Below are 26,740 nucleotides of genomic sequence, written 5' to 3'. Positions count from 1 at the left end.
TCTAAGTATACCATCATGTCATCTACAAAAAGTGATAGTTTAATTTCCTCATTTCCTACTCTAATTCCTTGAATCTCTTTCTCGGCTTTTATTGCCAGGGCTAGCGTTTCTAGTACTATATTGAATAGTAATGGTGATAGTGGGCAACCTTGTTTCACTCCTGATCTTACTGGGAAATGTTGCAGTTTATTTCTATTGCATATTATGCTTACTGAAGGTCTTAAATATATGCTCCTGATTATTCTAAGGAATAGTCCATTTATTCCTATACTCTCAAGAGTTTTTAGTAGGAATGGATGTTGAATTTTGTCCAATGCTTTTTCTGCATCTATTGAGATGATCATATGGTTCTTATTAATTTGATTATTAATATGGTCAATTATATTAATAATTTTCCTAATATTCAACCAGCCCTGCATTCCTGGAATAAATCCTACTTGATCATAGTGAATTATCCTGGAGATGATTTTCTGAAGTCTTTTTGCTAATATCTTATTTAAGATTTTAGCATCAATATGCATTAAGGAGATTGGTCTATAATTTTCTTTCTCAGTTTTCGATCTACCTGGTTTAGGTATCAGTACCATGTCTGTGTCATAAAAGGAGTTTGGTAGGATTCTTTCAACCCCTATTTTTTCAAATAATTTATAGAACATTGGGGCTAATTGTTCTTTAAATGTTTGGTAGAATTCACATGTGAATCCATCTGGCCCTGGGGATTTTTTCCTGGGGAGTTGATTAATAGCTTGTTCTATTTCTTTTTCTGAAATGGGACTATTTAAGCAATTTATCTCCTCCTCTGTTAATCTAGGGAGCCTATATTTTTGGAGGAAGTCATCCATTTCACTTAAGTTATCAAATTTATTGGCATAAAGTTGGGCAAAGTAACTCCTTATTATTTCTCTAATTTCCTTCATTGGTGGAAAGATCCCCCTTTTCATTTGTAAGACTATCAATTTGATTTTCCTCTTTCTTTTTTTTGATCAAATTTACCAAAGGTTTATCTATTTTATTTTCTTTTTCATAAAACCAACTCTTGGTTTTATTTATTAATTCAATAGATTTTTTACTTTCAATATTATTGATTTCTCCTTTTAATTTTTGTATTTCAAGTTTGATTTTTGGTTGGGGGTTTTTAATTTGGTCTTTTTCTAGCTTTTTAAGTTGCAGGCCCAATTCGTTAATCTTCTCTTTCTCTATTTTCCTCAAATAAGCCTCTAAAGATATAAAATTTCCCCTTATTACCGCTTTAGCTGCATCCCAAAGATTTTGGTATGATGTCTCATCATTGTCATTATCTTGGGTGAAATTATTAATTGTTTCTATAATTTGCTCTTTCACCCAGTCATTCTTTAAGATGTGATTATTCAGTTTCCAATTACTTTTTGGTCTATTTACCCCTAACTTTTTACTGAATGTAGCTTTTATTGCATTGTGATCTGAAAAGAAGGCATTTATTATTTCTGCCTTCCTACATTTAATTTTGAGATCTTTATGTCCTAATATATGGTCTATTTTTGTATAGGATCCATGAACTGCTGAGAAGAAAGTATATTCCTTTCTATTGCCATTCAGTTTTCTCCAAAGGTCTATCATACCTAGTTTTTCTAATGTTCTATTTACTTTTTTAATTTCTTTCTTGTTTGTTTTGTGGTTTGATTTGTCTAAATCTGAGAGTGCAAGGTTGAGATCTCCCACTATTATAGTTTTACTGTCTATTTCTTCTTGCAATTCTCTTAACTTTTCCTTTAGAAAGTTAGATGCTATATCACTTGGTGCATATATGTTTAGTATTGATATGGCTTCATTATTTATGCTACCTTTCAGCAGGATATAATTTCCTTCCTTATCTTTTTTAACGAGATCTGCTTCTGCTTTTTCTTGATCTGAGATAAGGATAGCTACCCCTGCTTTTTTGGCTTTACCTGAAGCATAATAGGCTCTGTTCCAACCTTTTACCTTTACTCTGTATGTTTCTCCCTGCTTTAAGTGTGTTTCCTTTAGACAACATATTGTAGGGTTCTGCTTTTTGATCCAATCTACTATCCGTCTCCGTTTGATGGGATCGTTCATCCCATTTACATTTACAGTTAAAATTACTAATTCTGTATTTACTGCCATCATATTATCCCCAGATTATGCTTTTTTCCCTTGACCCCCCTGATCCCCCTCCCCGATATTTAATTTACAGACCCCCCTTGTGACGCACAACCCTCCCTCTTTTTTTTTAGGATCCCTCCCCCCTTCCTCCAAGTCCCTTCACTTATTCTCCTTTTCCTTTTCCCTTTTCCTCTCCCCCCTTTTAATGAGGTGAGAGAAAATTCTCTGAAAAACAAATATGTTAATTATTTACTCTTTGAGCCTCTCCTGATGAGAGTAAGATTCACACAATGATTCTCCCCCCACTAAGTTCCCTCAGATATGGTGTATTTTCTATGTCTCTTCCTGGGATGTAGTTTCCCTCTTTTTATCACACCTTCCCCTTTTTCTGAACCGACCTCCTTCCCTTTACTACACCCCCCCTTTTTTCTTTTATATCAGTAAAATCAAATTATCCTTGAGTACTTTTTATATACCCACAACAGAGTTACAGTTCTCAAGGGTTCTGTGTACCTTTTTCTGTTTCTCTTCAGTCTTGTGGATGTAGATCAAATTTTTTGTTTAAGTCTGGTTTTTTTCTTAGAAACATATAGAATTCCTCTGTTTCATTGAATGACCATCTCCTTCCATGGAAAACGATGCTAAATTTAGCTGGGTAGTTCATTCTTGGTTGCAGTCCTTGATCTTTTGCCTTACGGAATATCAGGTTCCAGGCCCTTCTATCTTTTAATGTGGAGGCAGCCAGATCTTGGGTGACCCTTATTGTGGCACCTTGGTATTTAAATTGTTTTTTTCTAGCTGCTTGCAGGATTTTCTCCTTTATGTGGTAATTCTGCAGCTTAGCCACTATATTCCGTGGTGTTCTTTTTTTAGGGTCTATTTCAGAAGGAGTTCGATGAATTCTTTCCACATCTACTTTCCCTTCTGTTTCTATTATCTCTGGACAGTTCTCTTTGATAATTTCCTGTAAAATAGAATCTAGGCTCTTTTTTTGGTCATAGTTTTCTGGAAGTCCAATAATCCGCAGATTATCTCTCCTAGATCTATTTTCCAGGTCTATAGATTTTCCTAGTAAGTATTTGACGTTGTTCTCCAGCTTCTCATCTTTTTTGTTTTGTTTGACTGATTCTTGGGTTCTCTGTGAATCATTCATTTCTATTTGTTCCATCCTGACTTTTAAGGAGTTATTTTCTTCTTTCACAGTTTTTAGTTCTTTTTGTAAATGCCCAATTTCATTTTTAAATGAATTATTTTGCTCTATTGAATTTTTTTCCATTTCCCTAATTTTTTTTGAGAATTATTTTCTTTTTCCAATTCAGAAATTCTATTTTCTTGAGACTTTTTTATCTTTTCCAATTCAGAAATCCTACTTTCCTGTGTTTTTTTAACCTTTTCTAATTCATAATTTTTTTTTCCCTGCATCTCCTGTGAATTCTTTATTTTTTCCAACTCCAATTTCAGGACGTTGTTATTCTCTATCATAACCTCCCTTTCCTTTCCCCATTTTTCTTCAAACTCCCTTAATTTTTTAAGAGTCTCTTCTAGGAGAGAGTTATATGATGGGGGGCAGGAATCGTTCCCCTTTAGGTTGTTATCTGCTGTCTCTCTGCTGTTAACTTCCTCGGGGTTGGATACCCAATCTTTCTCTGTGTAGAAGGAATCTATGGTTTTTTTGGGCTTCTTGCTCATACTTAAAAAATCTTTTGGGGTCTGTCCCTGGGGTAGGGAATTATTTATTTATTTCTTTACCAGCTTCCTCCCAGACTGGATGGATGCAGTTGCTCCTGTGCCTCAGCTAAGATAGAGCTCTGGGAGAGAGTTCCCCGCCCCCTCCCTGGAAGTGCCTCAGAGGTGATTAGCACTGCTGTGCCCCGAGGGCGCTGTGTTTTAGCGGCTTCCCTGAGGTTGAGACTGACCAGTAAAGGCAGCAAAAAGCCCAGCCTATGTGTCCCGGTGGGGCGTGGATGTCTGTAGCAGGTGACATGAAAAGCCCCTGCGCTCAAACTGGAAGTGTCTGCCAGAAACTGCGGTTCCTAGTTCAAAGGTTCTGCTTCTCTGTGATTTCCTGGAGCTGAGTTCCACTCCCTCCAGCTAAACTAGGCAGTGTGTTTTGCCTTGGGCCGTATCCACCCACTTGTCAATCTCTTAACTATTCTCAGGTGGTAGCTGAGGCCACACCCCCTGGTGCCGAGATCTGCTGAGTCACCTCCAGGACCTGGGGAAAATCTAATCTGAGTTTTTAAAGTATTTTAACTTTCTCTTCTGAACTGCTAAATAATTAGCAGAGAAGAGCTAATAGCCTGTGCCAGATTCCTTTATCTCAGTGGCTTCTCTGATCCCAGAGCCCTTCCCAGCGCGATTGGCAGAGTATGCTAGCACCAAGCCTTCTGTGCTGGCCTCTCTTCTTCCTCCCCTGGGGACTGACCTTTTCTGTTGAAACTCCAGATTCTCTTCAGCTGGTAAGTCGTGCTTCCAGTCCTTGTGGTATCTATCAGTCCAGGGCTTATTTTGAGGCTTAATTTATCTAATTGGTTGTGAGGGAGTGAGGATGTTCACAGAGTTGTGTGTTTCTTCTCCGACATCTTGGCTCCGCCATCCAATTATTATCCTTAATGGATTATTTTCTTCAGTTAGGTTTTTAATCTCTTTTTGCATTTGGCCAATTGAAATTTTAAAGGGCTTGTTTTGTTCATTGGATTTTTTTTTCACAAATTCGTTTTTCAATGCGTGGGTCACTTTTTCTTATCTATTTTGTAAGCAATTATATGATTTTTCTATTTCATCAAACCTATTCTGGAAGGAGTCATATGCTTTTTCAATTTTGTATTGTGTAAGGAAGTATTTGAATTTTATATTTTACTAAAATCTATTTTAAGAAGCTTTATTCAGAGTCAGGGACTTGCGGCCAAGATGGTAGCATGGAAGCCGATAGCTGCTTGAGCTCCACGTTTTCTCTCAGGACTTTTTTCATGATAAGCCTCAGAATTAATGCTTGACAGGAAAAGAAACCCACAAATAATCACCAACAGAAGACACAATTGAAATTTGCCAGAGAAGGTCTGGTTTGCTTGGGGGAGGGGACGAACAGACTGGGCACAGACTGAGGGCAGGCAGCAAGAGTGAGGCAGGCAGCTCACACTGCTCAGATGAGAGGGGACAGGGGTGTTATCTCTTCCATTTCTGCAAAAAGATTTTTACCCCAGTATGGATGTTCTATCTTGGCAGCTCCTGGCTGAGAGGGTGTAAACACCAGAGGTATAGAAAAACCCTGGAAAGCTAACATCTCTCAGGGCTTGGCCCACCCCCATCCCCACCGGGAGTGACTCATAGCGTTCTTAGAGCCTCAGAGCCCAGACAGAGCACACAGCCATAACTGTCTTTTTAGTGCTTTGCTGCTGTCTCCTTCAGTCTGTAAAGGAAGCCCAGTAACACTATCCAGCCCCATCCACCTCCCCAAAACAAACCAATTGTTTCTCTTGTAAATTTGTTTTCTTCAATTCCTCCTCTGAAAAAATGAACAAAAAATTTAAAAAGGCTCTAACCATTGACAACTTCTGTATGGAGAGAAAGCAGAATTCAAAACACTGAGGAGACTAAAAACAGATTGTCTCCAGAGGAATCCCCTGAGGGGGATATGATCTGCTCCTCAATACATAGGCCTCATAGAGAAAATCACAAAGGCTCTCTCAAGAGAGCTAGAAGAGAAATGGGAAAAGGAAAGGGAAGCTTGGCAAGAGAGTCTGGAGAAGTCATCCCATGCATTTACAGAAAGAGTGGATAAAGAAAGCAAATCACTGAAAACCAACATTAGTGAATTAGAAAAGGTAAACAACTCTAAGGAAAACAGGATTAGTGAACTGGAAAAAGAAAACAACTCTCTAAAAAATAAAATGGATGAAATGGGAAAAAAATTGCATAGAAGAAAAAAACTCACTTAAAAACTCAATTGGACACAGATATAAGAAAAGTGAATGAATAAATACATCATTGAAAATTAGACCCAAACAAGTAGAAATGAATGACTCAAGGAGAAACCAAGAAGTATTCAAGCAAAACCAGAAAAATGAAACAATTGAAAAGAATGTTAAGTACCTTATTCGAAAGACAACAGACCTGGAAAACAGATCCAGGAGAGACAATTTGAGAATAATTGGACTCCCTGAAAAATGCTAGGAAAAAAGAGCCTGGATACTATTTTCCAGGAAATTATCAAAGAGAACTGCCCAGATGTTTTGAAACAGAGGGTAAAAGAGACAATTAAAAATTCATTGATCACCTACTGAAGGGGACCCCAAAATCAAAACTCCAAGAAATATAGTGGGCAAGTTCAAGACACAAAGGAAAAAATATTGGAAGCTGCTAGAAAAAAGCAATTCAGATATGGAGGAGCCAAAATAAGGATAACCCAGGATCCAGCAGTGTCCACATTAAAAGAACAAAGGGCCTGGAATATGATATTATGAAAGGGTAAGGAACTGCTTATACACCCAAGAATAACTTACCCAGCAATAATGAGCATCGTTTTCCAGGGAAGAAAATGGACATTAAATGACATAAATGAATTCCATCTATTCTTGATGAAAAAACCAGATCTACACAAAATGTTTGATCTTCAAATACAGAACTCAAGAGATTTCTAAGAAGGCAAAAAAGAAATATGGAGAACTATATTTCTGCCATAAAGATATGTAAAGAACATCCTCATCTCAGATCAAACAAAAAGAAGACATTGATATAATAAAAATAGATAAGGAAAAGCATTATATCCTGATAAAGGGTAGCATAGATAGAGAAACAGTATCAATATTAAACATATATGCACCAAGTGGTGCAGCATCTAAATTCTTAAAAGAGAAATTAAGAGAGCTGCAAAAAGAAATAGACAGCAAAACTATAAGAGTGGGAGATCTCAACAGTGCACTCTCAGAATTTGATAAATCAAACCACAAATTAAATAAGAAAGAAGTTAAAGAGGTAAATAGGATACTAGAAAAGTTTGATAAGATACATCTTTGGCAAAAGCTAAATGGAGACAGAAAGGATTACACTTTCTTCTCATCAGTTCATGGAATCTATACAAAAATTGATTATATCCTAGGGTATAAAAACCTCAAAATCAAATACAGTAAAGCAGAAATAGTAAATGCATACTTTTAAGACCACATTGTAATAAAAATTACATGCAATAAAAAGCCAGGGGAAAATAGACCAAAAATAATTGGAAACTAAATAATCTTATAATAAAGAATGATTGGGTAAAATTGCAAATCACAGACATAATTAATAATTTCACCCAAGAAAATGACAATAATGAGACATCATAACAAAAATGTGTGGGATACAGCCAAAGCAATATTAAGGAAAAGTTTTATATCTCTAGAGGCCTACTTGCATATAATAGAGAAAGAGAAGTTCAACGAATTGGGCTTACAACTAAAATGCCAGAAAAGGAACAAATTAAAAACCCCATGACAAACACAAAACTTGAAATTCCAAAAATAAAAGGTGAGATTAATACAATTGAAAGTTAAAAAAAACAACAACAACAACAAAAAAAAAAAAAAAAAAAAAAAAAAAACTACTGAATTTAATGATTTAATAAAACTAAGAGTTGGTTCTATGAAAAAACCAACAAAATAGACAAACCCGTAGTAAATATGATTTTAAAAAAAGGAAAGAGGTAAAGCAAATTGTTAGTTTTAAAAATGAAAAAAGGAGAACTCACCACTAATGAGGAGGAAATTAGAACACTAGTTAGGAGCTACTTTGCTAAACTTTATGCCAATAAATTCAATAACTTAAATGAAATAGAAGAATACCTTCAAAAATATAGCTTGCCCAGATTAACAGAGGAAGAAGTAAATAGTCTAAATAGTCCCATTTCAGAAAAAGAAATAAAACAAGCTATTAACCAAATCCCTAACAAAAAATCCCCAGGACCAGATGGATTTACATGTGAATTCTACCAAACATTTAAATTACAACAAACTCCAATGCTATATAAACTATTTGAAAAAAATAGCGATTGAAGGAGTCCTACCAAATTCCTTTTATGATACAGAAATGGTACTGTTACCTAAACCAGGCAGGCTGAAAACAGAGAAAGAAAATTTTACACCAATCTCCCTAATGAATATTGATGCTAAATCTTAAATAAAATATTAGCAAAAAGACTACAGAAAATCATCCCTAGGATAATACACTATGAACAAGTGGGATTTATGCCAAGAATGGAAGGCTGGTTGAATATTAGGAAAATTATTAGCATAATCGACTATATCAACAACTAAATTAACAAAAACCATATGATCATCTCAATAGATGCAGAAAAAGCATTTGATAAAATCCAACATCCATATCTACTAAAAACACTTGAGAGTATAGGAATAAATGGACTATTCCTTAAAATACTCAGGAGCATATATTTAAACCGATCAGTAAACATCATATGCAATGGCAATAATCTGGAACCTTTCCCAGTAAGATCAGGAGTGAAACAAGGTTGCTAAGTATCACCGTTACTATTCAATATTGTACTAGAAACACTAGCCTTGGCAATAAGAGCTGAGAAAGAGATTCAAGGAATTAAAGTAGGAAATGAGGAAATCAAACTATAACTCTTTGCAGATAATATCATGTTATACTTAGAGAACCCCAAAGACTCTGCTTAAAAAAACTATTAGAAATAATTAATAACTTTAGCAAAGTTGCAGGATACAAAATAAATCCACATAAATCCTCAGCATTTTTATACATTACCAACACAATCCAACAGCAAGAGATACAAAGAGAAATTCCATTCAAAATAACTGTCAATAGTATAAAATATTTGGGAATATATCTACCAAAGGAAAGTTAGGAATTATAAGAGCAAAATTACAAAACACTTGCCACAAAAATAAAGTCAAATTTATATATTTGGAAAGACATTAAATGCTCTTGGATAGGCCGTGCAAATATAATCAAGATGACAATACTCCCTAAACTAATCTATTTATTTAGTGCTATACCAATCATACTCCCAAGAAACTATTTTAATGACCAAAAAAAAAAATAACAACACAATTCATATGGAAGAACAAAAGGTCAAGAATTTCAAAGGAAATAATGAAAAAAAAATAAAATATAGATGGCCTAGCTGTACCTGATCTAGAACTATAGTATAAAGCAGCAGTCACCAAAACCATTTGTTATTGGCTAAGAAATAGACTAGCTGATCAGTGCAATAGGTTATCTTTACAGCATAAGATAGTGAATAAAAATAGCAATCTGGTGTTTGACAAACCCAAAGATCCAAGCTTTTGGGATAAGAATTCATTATTTGAAAAAAAAAAAAAACTGCTGGGAAAACTGGAAATTAGTGTGGCAGAAAATAGGCATCGACCTACACTTAACACCACATACTAAGATAAGATCAAAACGGGTCCATGATTTAGGCATAAAGGACGAGATCATAAATAAATTAGAGAAACATAGGATAGTTTCCCTCTCAGACTTGTGGAGGAGGAAGGAATTTGTGACCAATGGAGAACTAGAGATCATTATTGATCACAAAACAGAAGATTTTGATTACATCAAATTAAAAAGCTTTTGTACAAACAAAACTAATGCAAACAAGATTAGAAGGGAAGTAACAAATTGGGAAAACTGTTTTACAGTTAAAGGTTCTGATAATGTCTTAATCTCCAAAATATACAGAGAATTGACTTTAATTTATAGGAAATCAAGCCATTCTCAAATTGATAAATGATCAAAGGATATCAACAGACAAATTTCAGATGATGAAATTGAAATTATTTCCACTCATATGAAAGAGTGTTCCAAATCACTATTGATTAGAGAAATGCAAATTAAGACAACTCTAAGATACCACTACACACCTATCAGATTGGCTAAGATGACAGGAACAAATAATGACGAATGTTGGAGGTGATGTAGGAAAACTAGGTCACTGATGACATTGTTGGTTTGAGTTGAGAATGAATCCAACCATTCTGGAGAGCAATCTGGAATTATGCCCAAAAAGTTATCAAACTGTGCATACCCCTTGATCCAGCAGTGCTACTACTGGGCTTATATCCTAAGGAAATACTAAAGAAGGGAAAGGGACCTGTATGTGCCAAAATATTTGTGGCAGCCCTTTTTATAGTGGCAAGAAAGTGGAAAATGGATGGATGCCCATCAATTGGAGAAAGGTTGGGTAAATAATGGTATATGAATTTTATGGAATATTATTTTTCTGGAAGAAATGACCAACAGGATGAATACAGAGAGGCTTGGACAGACTTACATCAACTGTTGCTGAGTGAAACGAGCAGAACTAGGAGATCATTATACACTTCAAAAATGATACTGTATGAGGATGTATTCCGATGGAAGTGGATATCTTCAACATAGAGAAGAGCTAATCCAATTCCAATTGGTCAATGATGGACAGAATCAGCTACACCCAGAAAAGGAACATTGGGAAATGAATGTAAACTCTTAGCATTGTTTTTTTCTTCCCAGGTTATTTTTACCTTCCGAATCCAATTCTTCGTTTGTAACAACAACAACAACAAAATTTGGTTCTGCACATATATATTGTACTAAGGATATACTATAACATATTTAGTATGTATGGCAATGCCTGCGATCCATGAGAGGGAGTGGAGGGAAGGAGGGGAAAAAATGGGAACAGAAAGGAGTACAAGGGATAACGTTGTAAAAAATTACCTATGCATATGTACTCTCAAAAACATTATAATTATAAAATTTAAAAAAAAAGGATGAATGGCTTGGAAAACTCAGCCATTTGACTTCAAATTCTTGTATTTCATATTCACCAACAAATTATAAACATCTACAAGTTAATTTCCTCACTAACAAAAGAATCAATACCTCCTAGCTAATTAGTGGTATGCAATATGGCTAATTTTAACAATTTGTTACATGTAAATCATTTCCAACAGATATATTATTTCTTTACCAAAACAAAATATTTTTATCATAGGATAAATGGTGGGATAGTAAATTAACTAGATAAACTTCTTAAATAATAGATGCTAGAAAGAAAAAGAAAAGAAAAGAAAAGAAAAGAAAAGAAAACTCTCTTTTATAAGTAGCAAATAATCTAGTAAATTAGGTGAGAGAGTGAGAGAAGAGGCAGAAATATACATAATGAATATGTAACATAGAATTTTTTACCCCTTCTTTGATTCTGGACTTCATGAGAATATCACTCTCCTTTGTTTTGTTTGTATCTCAGCTTTTAGCATAGAGCTTGACACATAATAGGTGATTAATAGATATTTTTGACAGAGATACAAGGCAATTTTAGGGAAACAGTGATGGCAGTTGGGGAATCAGGAAAAGTTTAATTTACAAGATCTTGCTTCAGTAAAAGTTTGAATCAAATCAGGCCTTGTAGAAAATTCTCAATCATATTAGTTTCCGATTTTGTTTACTTGACTTATGGATTATGTATCATTACATATATTATAATGGAATTATACCTTAGAGAAACCTAAATAGTCTTTTGGTTAAGAATTTCATTTTAAAAATAAGTAATACAAAATTCTGAAGAGGCAATTTATTTGCCCAGGTTCACACAGGTAGGAAGGAAAACAATTAATCAGGCAACAGGCAAAAAGCATTTATATTCTTTCCATATTCCAGGCTAAGCTTTGGTTATAAAGAGAAAGAAAATAAATAACTCCTTCCTCAATGGATCTTCCCTTCTACTTAGTAAATACAACATGCCATTTACTGCATACAAAAAGATATATAAAGAGTACAACAGTTATAGGAACTTAGAAAAATCTCGGTAGAAAATGAGATTCAAGGTGATTCTGAAAGAAAATAGAAAACTAGAGAAGTGTGTGTAATCTTCCAAGCATAGAAGATAGCCTATCATAGGCAATGAGTCAGGAAATACACATGCATATTCCTGGACTTTCAAGAAAGCCAGTATAATTTAATCATAGAATGTATAGAAGGAAGCAAAATTTAGACAAGTTAAATAGGTATGAAGGTTTTGAGGAGCTTTAAAAAACAATGAACAAATAAAAACAATGAATTTTACATTTACTCCTTAAATTAATAGGGAGCTACTAAAATTCACTTAGTGGTAGGGAGACATGATCAGAACTTTGCTTTAGAAAAATCACCTTGGCAATTGAATTTAAAAATAATTTTAGTGGGAAGAGAGTTGAGACAAGGAAATATTTTTATAGTCCAGGTTAGTGGTGATGAGGGACTAAACTAGGGTAATACCCATGTCAAGGAAGAGAAGAAGACAATATATTGCATATTTATATGGAGCCATGTCACAAGATGTAGCAATGAAAGGGATATGTGGGATGAATAACAATGTGGACTTGAAGGTGATATTGATAATGTGCCCTCAGTGACTGAGAGGATGCAGGCATCATACTAGTAACAGGAAAATGGAAAGAGAACTGTCAGTGTTCATCTCTAAAATTAGAGACTTGGATAGGATATCCTTACTGGGTACATGAAAGCTATAAATCTACGATCTAATGGAATAGGCATATGATTAAACTTGGAAGGAAAAAACCGGGAGGATTGAATGAGACAAGAATACTGAAGCGAGTGCTTTTCAAACACTGAATAAAGAATATCAATTAATATATCTAATCTAGTTTGGTATATCCAGTGTTCTTTTATGTTAGGCTATGCTGTTTAATCCTAGCCTATACATATGTATGTTTGAAGTTAGAGAGAGAGAGACAGAGACAGAGACAGAGAAAGAGAGACAGAGACAGTAAGACAGAGAAACAGAGAAACAGTGAACAAAGTATGAGGGTAATATTGCATTCCCATAAGTCTAAAGCCAAACACTCTTAAGTTGGTATGTGTTTGCTTTGAGTTAATTTTGAAAGAAATAATTATTTTTTCTACTATATTAATCAATTATTAAATTAGAACTGAGGTTTTCCCTTCCTATTCCCTCATTCAGGGACAAGTTGTGTAAGTTATTCAGCCAATATCTGAAGTAATGTATGTATATTCTATGATTTTGGGTAACCCACTCAACTAGAAAACCTCATTTTTGTTTAAATAGAATCTAATCTAGATGAATTACAGCCATAAAGCATTAAGCTCACACCTTCATAATGCTCCATTTGAGTCTAGGGAAATCCAGTTCTTAAAGGGAAAAACCTACCAGAGTATTCTGAATAGAGATTGATTCCTTTGTCCAAATTGCTTAAGGCAGCTGAGTCTCATGATAAAGTCATGTTCTTGGGAAGTTAGAATTGAAAACTTCTAGCCTATCTCTTCGTTAATATGTCTCACCTCTAATTAATCTTTACTCATTTGGTTTGATTTCTCCTGTGAAGGAACTTTGGTTTTCTAAAACAAACAAACATACAAATATGATGAATAAATAACCAAGACATTTAGTATCTACATAAGGTGTTTAGTTAATAAAATCACTTACCATGAATTTATCAATTTCCAGCTAGCCTAATTAATAAATTTATATTACTCAGAAACTCTATTTTCAAGGTTTTTCATTAATATCAGTTTTTATTCCCAGGCAGGGAAAACCAGTAGATTCCAAGACCTTGAAGATGAGAAAGGGAGAGAGGGGATTGAAGGCACAAATAAAGTTATTTGCCTAAGTAAGAGTAAGTGGCAATTTCTTTCATCTAACCAGGCAGTGTGATGTGATGGAAAGACTCCTAATTTAGGCATGTGAGTTCAGAGTTCAAATTCTGCCCCTCACTTATTGTGGATTAAAGGACATAAAGAAGCTCACTATTGAAAGTTGTAGAAAATCAAACAAAAAGTAAAATAAAGTAGAATAGGAGTGATGAACTAAGAGAAGAAAGAGACATGGAATGACTAGGGTGCAAAAAGAAGTATGAAGTAGAGGAAATGATTGGAGGACAGGATACTATGATTAGAGAAAGAATTTCTGAGTCCAATATTATGGGGAATTGTTAGATTATATCAATGCAATTGAATTTTATTTTAGCCTAAAAATGAAAAACACAAAGAATACAAAGAAATGTGGAATAGCATATAGGAACTGATTAGTATTAAAGAAATCATCCATGAATAATAAGGCCCACAGTATCAACAAATATAAATATTTTACAATGACAGGAAAAATGACAATAAAGGAAGCAGAGAGGAAATATGGCAAAAAATTCATTGTCATTTTGTTGAAATATTTTATTCCTTTTATCATTTGGACTATGGGCTTTTATTATTTAAATCCTATTGTTCTGTCAACTTGATTTTTTTGAGATTATTAAAATTATTTAAAGAATACTAGCAAATATATGTGTGCTGTGGGGGAGTTAACATTAGTTTACAAAATGTTTTATATGTTTTGTCTCATCTTTTCCTCATGACTCTAATCAGGTATCAGTTCAAATTCTGATTTCTAGAAAAAGCATTCATAGGTTCTCACAGTCGCTAATGTATTCCCCTTTCAAATAATGTTCCCCGAGATTAGGGACTATTTAGTCTATATATGTCTTGTACATATATTTGCCTCATTAGAATGTGACTTTTATGGAGTCAGGTAATTTTGTTTTTGCCTTACTTTGTATCTCCATACAATGAAAAAAATGTTCCAATATTTCTGTAAATAATAAATTTTATTGATAGATTAGTGATATTAGTTTTTGCTATTATTATTATTCCTCCTTTATTAATGAGAAAAACGAAACTTGAAGACATTAACTCACTTGCCTGTAATAAATCAGTTAGTAAGCAATTGAATCAGGATTCAAAGTCAGGTCTTTCAAACATTCTACATTGACCAGTTATTAGTCTTATAGAATAGCATAGAAGCAGCTAAAAATGCAATGAATATAGCATTGGGCCTGCAGTCAGAAAGACCTGAAATCTCAGACTATTGATAGTTATAGGAATTTTGGTAAATCATGTAATTTATGCCTTCCTTAGTTTCCTTAAATGTAAAACTGGGATAGTAATAGCATTTACTTCACAAGGTTATTGTGAGGATTTTAACACATTGAAAAATGTGTTAAGTGCTTAGCACAGTTACTGTTTCCGTGTCATATAGTTTTTTATCCTTTGTACTCAAAGAAGAAGATGATATTGTTAAGTTGATACTATGTTTTCCAAGTGAATTGAATTTAAATGAAGCAGATATGTGTAAAGTCACCAGCCTCATTCCTCTGAAGTCTTCTGGATCCAATGGCATGATGGAGAACAGAATGACTGGAGATGAACTTAGTCTGCCATATAATAAGCTCTTAAGGAATGGTTATTAATCTCATTCCTCCTACGATATTAGAAAAATAGAAAGATAATTACAGAGATAAATATGATATTAAGTGAATATTTTTGTGCATAAATATTTCTTTGTGGTTAACCAGAAAAGGAAGAAAATTAAAAAGCAGCCATAGAATACAACCAGGAAAGCCAAAAGTGAATAAATAAGGAAGGGTATTATAGTATGATAGAAGGAATAATAATGGTCACCTTTTCAGCCTCGTTTCAAGTCTATGAAACCTTGAAAATATTATCAACCAGTAGATATTCATTCTCTGATAGAATAATGTGTGTAAAAGTCATTTTGGGACTGTTCTAATTGTTTGGAATTCATTCTCTTTATTGAGTGAGTGTTTTATTTTTAAGGACAGTAGGAATTAGGAGAAATTGTTTTTAATCCCCCTTTGCCCAAAACAATACATCATTCTATATCTTGAATCTATCATCTCTCTTTTAGGAAGTGAGTAGTAGAAATAAACAGGAATATTTTAGAAACAGTTAATCATACTATATGTATTTTTTCTTAAACATTTTAAAATAATTTTTATAACTATTATATAAATTATTTTCTTGTGTCTGCTTAACTCAATTCTATTAGTTAATGAGAATTCTCAAGAGTTACAGATATTGTGGATGTAGTTAAGATGGCACAGAGTCTTTATTCATTTCTACTTGTTCGAGTCTAATTTTCAATGATGTATTTTCTTCACTCACTTTTTTATATCTTTTTGTAATTGTCCAATTGAGTTTTTATCTCCTATGGAATTTTTTTTTCCATTTCATCAATTTTCTTTTTTAGAGAGCTTTTTCTAACTCATTTTATTTCTCAATGATTTGTTTTCTTTATCCATTCTGTCTTTAAAAGCATGGGACGACTTCTCTCTTGCCAAGCTTCCCTTTCTTTTTCCCATTTCTCTTCTAGCTCTCTTGTGAGAGCCTTTTTGACTTCCTTTATAAGAGTTTCAAACGTTGAGGAGCTGATCATATCCCCCTTAGGGGATTCCTCTGGAGACAGTCTGCTTTTAGTCTCCTCATTGTTTGAAGTCTGCTCTCTATCCATACAGAATCTGTCAATGGTTAGAGCTCTTTTAAATTTTTTGTTCATTTTGTCAGAGTGGGAATTGAAGAAAACAATTTGACAAGAGAAACAATTGGTCTTTTTTTTTTTTGGGGGGGGGGGAATGGGGCTGGATGGTGTTACCGGGCTTCCTCTACAGACTGCGGGAGGCAGGACAGTGATGGCTGTGCTGAGTCTGCACTCTGAGGCTCTAAGAATGCACTGAGTCACTCTGGTGGGGGTGGGGGTGGCCTGGCACTGAGAGATGCTAGCTTTCTGGAGTTTTATTCTTTACCTACAGTGTTTACACCTTCTCTGCTGCTCCTGGCTTGCTGCCAAGATGGAATATCCACACTGGGTTAAAGGTCATTTAGCAGAAATGGAAGAGATTGCACCCCTCCCCCCTCTGGTCTGAATAGTGTGAGCTGCCTGCCTCCCTCTCGCTGCCTGCCCTCAGTCTGCACCCAGTCTGTTCATCCCCTCCCCTGAGCAACACAGACCTTCTCTGGCGAATTTCAAGGATGTCTTCTGTTGGTGATTACTTGTGGGTTTCTTTTCCGGTCAAGCATTAATTCTGAGGATGTCATGAAGTAAGCCCTGAGAGAAAATGTGGAGCTCAAGCAGTTGTCTGCCTCCTTGCAGCCATCTTGGCCCAGAAGTCCAAGCCATTCATTCTTAATCTGTTTATCTTTTTCATGCTTTTTTTCTGATGAAAATTGAAACTAATCCCCTTGGCTCTCATAAGTAAACATTAAGCCATCTTTTGCTGAGAATTAGGCCTTGCTTCAGCACCCTGGCTTTTTTTTTTAAAACCAACTATTTCTTTCTCTTTTAGTTTCCTTTTATATAACTTTTAAGCTCTTAGGTAGCTTGGTGGATTGAATGCTGGACATAGAGTCAGAAGGCCTAAGACTAAATCCAGCTCCATTCATTTACTGTCTATGAGATTCCAGTCAAATAGCTTAAGGTTTGCCTACCACAATTTCTTCCATTTAAAAATTGGGATGTGGTAGCACTAAGAGTATCTAAGAATTATTGTGAGAATAAAAGAAATAATATTGATAAAGTGCTCTTTAAATCTTAAAGAATTATATAGATGGCAATATTATAATATTAATTATAATATCATCAATTTATTATTAGATATCATAATAATAACACTACAAGAACATTAAATTTGTTAATAACAATAAAAAAGTTATTATTAGTAGTATTAGCCTTCTCCAGCAAGACACCAAGCTTTTTGTTAGCAGCAACTATCTTGCTAGTATTTCTATATAAGGAAAGTGTGAGAGTTAATGTAATCTCATATTAGGGTTCTTTGATATAATTCTCTATTTTGTTTTTAGATGTGTTATTTTTCTTAAATACATGAAACATAAATGTGCTCTATCTATTTGGAATTTCAAGTACCTAAGTTAGAATTTTTTTTCCTTAGGACTAACTTCATTCTACCCTTCTTCTAAACCCCCTTTCTCTTTTCTCCCTCTAATATCCTTACTGAATAAAATGTATTTTATACTGAATTGTTTTTGTGTGTCTGTACTCTTCTATTCTTTTGCCAGTTCATGTTATAGTGAAGTTGTAGCATTAGCCTTTCCCTTTTATTTGTACAGACTTCAGCTTAATACCCCCTTATGTGATATGTTTATTTAACTTTCTTTACCTCTCAAATTCATTTTGTTACCCTTCCTCTCTCTTTCCATACTTAAAAAAGCAGAAGTATATAACAACACTAATCTTAGGCTTTGGGTTACCCTCTAAAACCCTTAATTATATTAGCAAACTCGATATCATTTTCCCAATATTTGACTTGAAGAAGTTCCTTCTTTAGTTTTTTATTATTGTTTCCCTTTTTATGTTTCTCTTAACTCCTGTGTTTTATCTTTAACATGGCTAGACATGTTAAACAACAAACATGTATACCCAACTCTGATCCCTTCATGAAGAATGTTTGGGAGTCCCCTATTTCATAAAAGGTACATTTTTCTCCATTGTAGAATTATATTCAGTTTTACTGGATTAATTAGGTATAATCTTACATCTTTGGTCTTCTAAAATATTATATTACAAGCTTTCCACTACTTGACTGATAAATTATATATAGATATAGATAGATAGATATGTAGATATAGATATATACACATCTATCTATCTATCTATCTATCTATCTATAAATACACACACACACACACACACACACACACACACACACACACATATATATATATATATATATATATATATATATATATATATATATATATATTTATATATTTATATATCTTTAATTGTGGTTCTTTGGTAATTCATTTTTTTTCCTGTGTGCTTGAATATTTTTTCTTTGACCTGAAAGCTCTAGATATTGGCTATAATTTCCTGAGATTTATCATATTAATGATTCTCTCTAGAAATAACCTGTTTCTGTTATTTTCACTTTTATCTGTTTCTAAATTTTTCACTTAATCTAAGCAGCAGCATTTTTTTCTAATCTCACCCAATCCACTTGTTAAAACCTTATTTCATGTTTTCTAGTGCCTCACAGAAATACATTACTTCACAGAAATACTTTATATCAAGAATAGAAAAGTAAAAAGTGAACAAGGCTGTCCATCCATCCTTTTCCTTCAGTAGATAAATTTCCAAATCCATACAGTCATGACAATAACAAATCATAGTAAATAATAGAAATGAAGGAATAGGGGTAGATTTGGGAGGGGAGAGCCCCAATTATTGTTTTGTGTTTTTTTTCCTTCATTTATGAAGAGGACCCATGACATTACAGGCAATATCTTGACTTGCACATCATGTGGGTTCAAATGAGGCAGAGTTGCACAAAGGCCTGTGCCTCATTCTCTCTTCATTAGTCATCAAAATGCGGTGTCAGGGATGGAGTCAATGATTTTGGCATCTTAGATGTTTGACCAAACTCTAAACACTAGACAGTGTACTTAAGTCACTTTATGGCTGTTGGAACAAATTGTTTTAATCTGACCATTCCTGAGGGAAGTCTCCACTGGGATAAACATCTACTACTCCATACATGAGTTTGAAGATTGTCAATAACTCTCAATCTGGGTGACAGGTGGACACCAAAGATGAAAGAGAAGCCCTGAAAAAGACTTTCAATAAGTCCTTTTATCAGGGGTGCTAGTTCACCTTGATAACCCATATGCAACTTTTTAACATGTGTTTTACCTCCTCTGATTAGATCTTGAGCTTTTTGAGAGCAGGGCTTCTATTGCTTCTGTATTTGTTTTCCCAGTGAATAATGCAGTTCTCATCAAATAAGCATTTACATGTTTTTTTTCCAATTGTATTCTAAAAGCTCTCTGATATTATCTAAGACTTCTATATCTTTATTTTTGTGCTTAGCAAAATGATTTGTACATTTTACATTTTTCTCCAAAAGTGAAAGTCTATTTGCTTAAGAAATTCCCAGTGAGGAAAACTCATCTGCCAAAGCAGATTGATAATGAATCTTTAATTTAAACATTTGCCTAGGACACTGAAACATTAACTGATTCATCCTTGGTAACACAATAGAGACAAGTCTTAAATCCAAGCTCTCCTGAATCGAAGACTAGGCTTCAATGTATTATGAAAATTTGCTTTTCATATGGTAGGATTTTTTTATTTTATATATCTAAATGGATCCCAGCTAGATAATATAATATTAACTTTGGAAGAAATATAAATATTTTCATATAAATTTAAAATTTTTAATTTCCTACTTTCTAAAAAATATTTCTGGTTCTTTTTCATGGGGGATACATATTAGTATTTAGTGTTATTACTAGAATAGAGCTCGTTTATGGGATTCTACATATCTGTATATGTTTGGACATAATCCTTATGAGAATCTAGAAGTAGATGAGTTCATAAATATACCAGGGAATTGGTAGCCACAGCTGACAGCTGACCTAAATGTATTCTATAGCTAGTTTCTAGTTTTTAACAATAGTCACTCTTTCCTGGTCCTGGTAGTAGATGGATTAGCCAAGATAATATAGATTCCTCATTTGTTCTGTAAGTGCTATGAATTGAGATACTATATATACATTTTTTGAAATGCTAAATGGTTTAATGTAGTGTCCTGTGCATTATATAATCGATTTACTACATACAAGGTAGGTAAGCTGAATCAATAAAAATACCCTGCGGAAGAGACAGATTTTCCAAGTTATTAAAAACACTACTACTCTGACCACAATTTGGCTTCATCTTCTAATGGAGAAACTTGAGTCCAAAATTCTTGAGAAAAACACTTCCCTTATTCCCCTCCAAAAAAAAAAAAAAATGCAGTCGTTTCAGTCCAAACTCCTCTTTTTTATTATCATTAGCAACAAGTGTTGATCAACTGCCACCAAAAAGTTAAATAGGCCCAGAATTCCTGCTGGTAACAGGAATTCATTGACCATCAGTTCTACTTTCAGTCCAATCTTAGGTAACATCTGAGGATGTAACTTTTAATTAGAAGACATTAGTTATTCCCACCAAATTCCAACTGACTGCTACATAGAAATCAAACAGACCAACCCACCTCAATCAATAAAACACCTGAAGAGGATATTAGGGGCAGCTTGTATCAAGCATGCCAAATAACCATCACTACAACTGACCACTATAACTCCAAACCCAATAGCCTGAAGAATAGCATTATTTTTAGTCCACTGCTTTCAGTTATCATCCTAGGAAACATGGAGATACCTACTGGCAACATCCCCTGAAAGTGCAGCAATCATAGCTACTGAAGATTCAAAAAGGAAAGTTCCAACCTTCAAAGTTCTTGTTACTATCACATGTTTTAATATTAGTAACAATTATAATTTTGCAATTGGAAATGACATTACAGAAGAGCTATTGCTATTTACTTACCCACTGTAGCCTGAGGGCCATAAGATTTTTCCATTTGAATTTTAACTAAAAAACTTTTCTATGCTATGTTTCCCCAATTGAATGTGGATTCCTTAAATTCTGTCTTTTTTCATTTGTATCTTCACTTCTTAAAAAAGTGCGTTATACATAATAAGAGTTTAGTAAATGATTTATTCCTTCATTATTTCATTCATAAGAACTGCACATTTGTTTAATTATATTAAATAAATATTGTTATGTCTCTTCTACGTACAAGTATACTAGATAAGGAGGAGGATATAAAGATATTTAAATAGTTTGTCTTTTGAAGTTAACAATTTATAGGTGATATGCAATACACATCAAAATAACCATAATGAATATTATATCATATGTAAGTGAAAAAAATTACAAACAGTAAACATTGACAATGAATATGAAGGTACTTTCAGGAGTTTTATTTCAATATTTTATCAGTATTTAAGGCAAATAATTGTTATTTATTTTACAAATGAACTATGCAAAGATTGAAGCTACAATAAACTGAAAAAAATATTTGTATAGGCCAATGTCCATAACTTCATTATTATTAAAACTTAATCAACTATACTCTCACAATATCGGTTTGTGGCTTCATGGAAAATCTTTGTCTCCCTCCCTCCCTCTCTCTCTGTCTCTGTCTTTCTGTCTCTCTCTCTCTCTCCTTCCTTCTTTCTGTCTCTCTCTTTCTCTCTGTGCCACTAGTTTCTTGATGTCTGAAATCTGTTTTATAAAGGGAGCTCATTGATAGACAAAGCAATAATATTGTAATAGTATTACAGAAAAATAAAATATAGGCATATTTAAAAACATGTAATAAACCTTAAAAGGTGTAAGACTATTTTGCCATGGTTTTCTCTGAAAATGTCAAGGGGAAAATTATGAATTCTCCAGTACAATGTAAAATTAGCAACAATTCATTATACAACAATAACTATCATCGCTAATTAAATATCATAATGAAACCGAACAACTAAAAATTATATTATATTTGTAAACTTTATTTGCTATTCCTATAATTTTGAAAAGCATGCACATTCGTTATGATTAACTATTTTTTGAAGTCTCATTAAAGACAGCTGATAAAAACATTTTAGAACAAATCAGTTCTTTTCCTTTTCCCTTAATTCTCTTTGTAAATATAACAACCAGTGATATTACTAGATCAAAAGGTATAGGTAGATTAATAACTCTTTGGCAATGGTTTATGTTTGCTCTCCAAAATAATTGAATTAGTTCACAATTCTACTAACAATGGATTAAAGACCCATCCTCCCATATTCTTTCTAACTTTTGTCACTTCCCGTTCTATCACTGTAGACTATCTGGTAAGTATAAAATAATATCCTAAGGTTGTTTTAATCTTCATTTCTCCTACTCAATAATGATTTAGAGCATTTTTATGGCTGTAAATTGTTTTTACAGCCTGGAAAATTGCCTGTTTGTATTCTTGATCACTTATTAGGAAATGACAATGTACTTTATATATTTTAGAAGTGATATATTCATCTGACAAACTGTCTCCAATTTCCTCTCAATTTCTTGATTACCTTCTGATCTTATTTGTTTTATTCAGGCAAAACTTTTTTTTTAATTTATTGAAATAAAATTATCCATTTTATACCTATTTGCTTTCTACCTCTTGTTTATTCATAAGTTCTTTGTTTAGTCATAAGTCTGGTAGCTAATATGTTCCATTTTATTTTGATTTTCTTATAAAAGTTTCCCTTTTTTTTCTAGGTCATGTACAAATTTTTGTCCTTATTTGGGTAAATGGTGTGAGATATTGGTCCATGCCCAGTTTTCCCCCATATTGTTTTCCTAATAATTGTTATTAAATAATGAATTATTATCCTAAATTTTCAGTTCTTTACAAGTGTCAAGACAAGTTTATTATCTCAATTTGTTGCTGTAAATTTTATCTATTTTATTTCATTGATCTCTTTTATTTCTCATCCATTACCAGATAGTTTATCACCTTTTATTAATATATTTTCCCCATATTAGACTTTAAGCTTCTTCAGAAAATTTTTTTTTACTTCATCTTAGTACCTCCAATATTTGGCAAAATATCTAGTCTATATGCTTTAGTAAATATTTATGAAATCTATGGTAAATGTTACAATCATTGTACTTTCCTTCTTTGTTCACCTATAAGAGGCCATCCTCCCAAATAGAAATAAATGTCAAATATATCCATTAAAATTTAAAACTTATACAATGTACAATGGATAAAAAATACATCTGGGAATAAGCAATTTCCCTATACACATAGACACATACATATATGTATCTATATAAACATAAGTATGTATATGATGACAAAAGTGAATATATATATGTACAAATATATTATGGCTATATATATATATATATATTATTTACTTACAAATGCTATATTTTTTCATATATCTAATTCTAAATCTATCCTTTTGCTCACATCAACACATATTACCAGCTTGGATATATCATCTATTCCTATAGATGCTTAAATGTGCATGTTTACAAGTGTACATATATGTGCAATACATAGACAGGTAATGAATAACTTGTCCTCTGCCTTTTTCAAGGATTCCCCCCCACTCCTGGCAGCAATTCTTAATATTTCTTAATTCTAAAATTATTTCTTATTAGATACTAGATTTCTGAACATATAAACAAGTTTAAATATTATAAAAACAATAAATACAATTTAGGAATATTAAAAGTCTAATAATTTAGTTTTCTGACTTAAAAAAAAAAGATCTATTTCATTTTGTCCCTCAAAGAGCAACATAATGGGGTTACTCTAGGAATGTGAAAAATACCATTTATGATCACGAATTCTAAATTTAATGCCTCTAAGGTATTGTACTCCATCAAAACAAAATATTCACATACAGAATAAAGTGCCAAAATAATCAAATTCAAGGTTTATTATGTGTAACACCTAAAGCTACATTGAGTTTATGTTCACAATATTTTTATCTTTGCTGTCTGACAATCATAATTCATAAGACCATGAATAATTTTATCCAATTTAATCAAAATACCTTATATTTGAAATGTTATTTTTTGGCTCATGGATTTATCATTAGAAAGTATGTTTATGTTAATTAATATATCTTCATCATTTTTTCAGCTAGGAAAATTAAGGGCCAAAGATTTTAGATTACAGGATTAAGTGCAGATCTGTAATAAATTAAAGAACTGACAAATAAATGCAAAGCTTCTGACTCCAAATTCAGTAGTTATTTTCCTATATCATTCTTCCTGCAACAAAATTCTTTTATAAACACTCATCCTTCTAACTTTGAATCAGTGTGATATAATGTATAGAATAATTTTATTGAAGTTCATATATTTTTACCCATGTGTCCTACCTATGTAAACATGTCCATATTACATGTAATGTCATTTACTCAATTTCTAAAATGGAAATTAGAGCTTACCAAACCCATAGATTTGTTAAAGGCTCAGGTGATATATTTCTTGTTTCTGCTTTTTCTCTTCTTTTTTTCCCCTCTTCTTTCTTCTTCTCATTCTCCTGTTCATCCTTCTCCAAATTAATAAATTGAAAAAATAGTAAGAAATGTTAATTAAATAGCATATTATTGTTTTCAAAGCTTTTAAATGCTCATATTTATTTGATTCTTACATATCTGGGAGATTGGCAGGGTTGATGATATTACCCAGTTTTACAGATGAATTCAGTTAATCTTCAGAAATTTTATACAATTTGCCCCATCACAAAGCTAGCGATGACCATAATCATACTAGAAATACTCTTTTAGGATTGTGAAGCAACTCATTCATTGATACATAAATTAAACTTGCGTATATATCTTTACCTCCCCCTTTTCCTCTTATAGTTTAGAAAGGTGTACTAAACTGTTTTTGAGATAATATCATAAAGACTTCCTGCCAAGATGGCAGCGTGGAGGCAGACAGCTGCTTGAGCTCTGTGTTTTCTCTCAGGACTTACTTCATGACAAGCCTCGGAGTTAATGTTTGACCAGAAAAGAAACCCACAAATAATCACCACAGAAGACATCCTTAAATTTGCCAGAAAAGGACTATGCTTGCTTAGGGAGGGTCAAAAAGACTGGGCACAGATTTAGGGCAGGCAGCCAGAGTGAGACAGACAGTTCACACAGTTCAGACCAGAGGGGGGAGGGGTGCGATATTTGCCATTTTTGCAAAAAGACTTTTACCCCAGTGTGGATGTTCCATCATCCAGTAAGCCAGGAGCAGTGGAGAGGGTATAAACACCTGAGGTGAAGAATAAAACCCTGGAAAGCTTACATCTCTCAGGACTTGGCCCACCCCCACCCCCACCAGGAGTGACTCAGTGCATTCTTAGAGCCTCAGAGGGCAGACTTAGCACACAGCCATCACTGTACTGTTAGTGCCTAGCTGCTGTCTCCTGCAGTCTGTAGAGGAGGCCCAGTAACACCATCCAGCCCCCATCCGCCCCCCCAAAATAAAACAATTGTTTCTCTTGTAGATTTGTTTTCTTCAATTCCCGCTCTGACAAAATGAACAAAAAATTCAAAATGGCTCTAACCATTGACAGCTTCTCTATGGAAAGAGAGCAGACTTCAAATACTGATGAGACTAAAAACATATTGTCCCCAGAGGAATCCGCTAAAAGGGATATGATCTGCTCCTCAATACAAAAGAATCTCATAGAGGAAATGAAAAAGGCTTTCACAAGAGAGCTAGAAGAGAAATGGAAAAAGTAAAGGGAAGCTTGGCAAGAGAACCTGGAGAAGTCTTTCCACACATTTAAAGACAGAGTGGATAAGGAAAACAAATCATTGAGAAACAAAATTAGTGAATTAGAAAAGATAAACAACTCCAAGGAAAACAGGATTAGTGAATTGGAAAAGGTAAACAACTCCAAGGAAATCAAAGTCTTTCCACACATTTAAAGACAGAGTGGATAAGGAAAACAAATCATTGAGAAACAAAATTAGTGAATTAGAAAAGATAAACAACTCCAAGGAAAACAGGATTAATGAATTGGAAAAGGTAAACAACTCCAAGGAAATCAGGATTAGTTAGCTGGAAAAAGAAAACAGCTCTCTAAAAAATAAAATGGATAAAATGGAAAAAAAATTCCATAGAAGAAAAAAACTCACTTAAAAACACAATTGGACAATTGCAAAAAGATATAAAAAAGTGAGTGAAGAAAATACATCATTGAAAATTAGACTCAAACAAGTAGAAATGAATGACTCAAGGAGACCAAGAAGTAGTCAAGCAAAACCAGAGAAATGAAACAATTGAAAAAAATGTCAAGTACCTTAATAGAAAGACCTGGAAAAAGACATGGAAAACAGATCCAGGAGAGACAATTGGAGAATAATTGGACTCCCTGAAAAATGTGAGGAAAAAAAGAGCTTGGACACTATTTTCCAGGAAATTATCAAAGAGAACTGCCCAGAC

General features: G+C 33.4%; 1 long non-coding RNA gene across 1 annotated transcript in view; it reads left to right on the top strand.

Annotated features, from left to right (window-relative positions):
- The window catches only part of LOC141549429 (uncharacterized), a 341,126-nt gene that overhangs the window by 176,980 nt on the left and 137,406 nt on the right, over nt 1-26,740 (top strand). The gene's annotated exons all lie outside the window — the stretch shown is intronic.

Source organism: Sminthopsis crassicaudata, chromosome 1 (assembly GCF_048593235.1).
Source record: "Sminthopsis crassicaudata isolate SCR6 chromosome 1, ASM4859323v1, whole genome shotgun sequence".
NCBI lineage: Eukaryota > Metazoa > Chordata > Mammalia > Dasyuromorphia > Dasyuridae > Sminthopsis > Sminthopsis crassicaudata.
This window is presented reverse-complemented; position numbering and strand designations above follow the sequence as displayed.